We start from the raw sequence: 254 nt of genomic DNA, 5'->3' as shown, positions 1-254 counted from the left end.
CGGTAAATACAAATCCGTGGGCATTCATATTATTTACATTCCTTGGAGACCTTCTCTATTTAAAATGATAAGATTATTCAATCAGGATGGTGAAATAAAGAGATCACTTAATTTTACCACAGGGAATTCTGTTCCACATGGTTAGCTCAGACGCAGTTCTCTGTCCTAACCGATTTCCATCTGTGGGCTGCGAGCCCCGGCGGGTCCCCTGCTGCCTGTGTCCTGCCCGCACCCTGCTCACTCTGCCCGCACCC

Source organism: Acanthisitta chloris, unplaced genomic scaffold, assembly GCF_000695815.1.
Source record: "Acanthisitta chloris isolate BGI_N310 unplaced genomic scaffold, ASM69581v1 scaffold29091, whole genome shotgun sequence".
In the NCBI taxonomy this organism is placed as follows: domain Eukaryota; kingdom Metazoa; phylum Chordata; class Aves; order Passeriformes; family Acanthisittidae; genus Acanthisitta; species Acanthisitta chloris.
Note: the sequence above shows the minus strand (reverse complement) of the source record.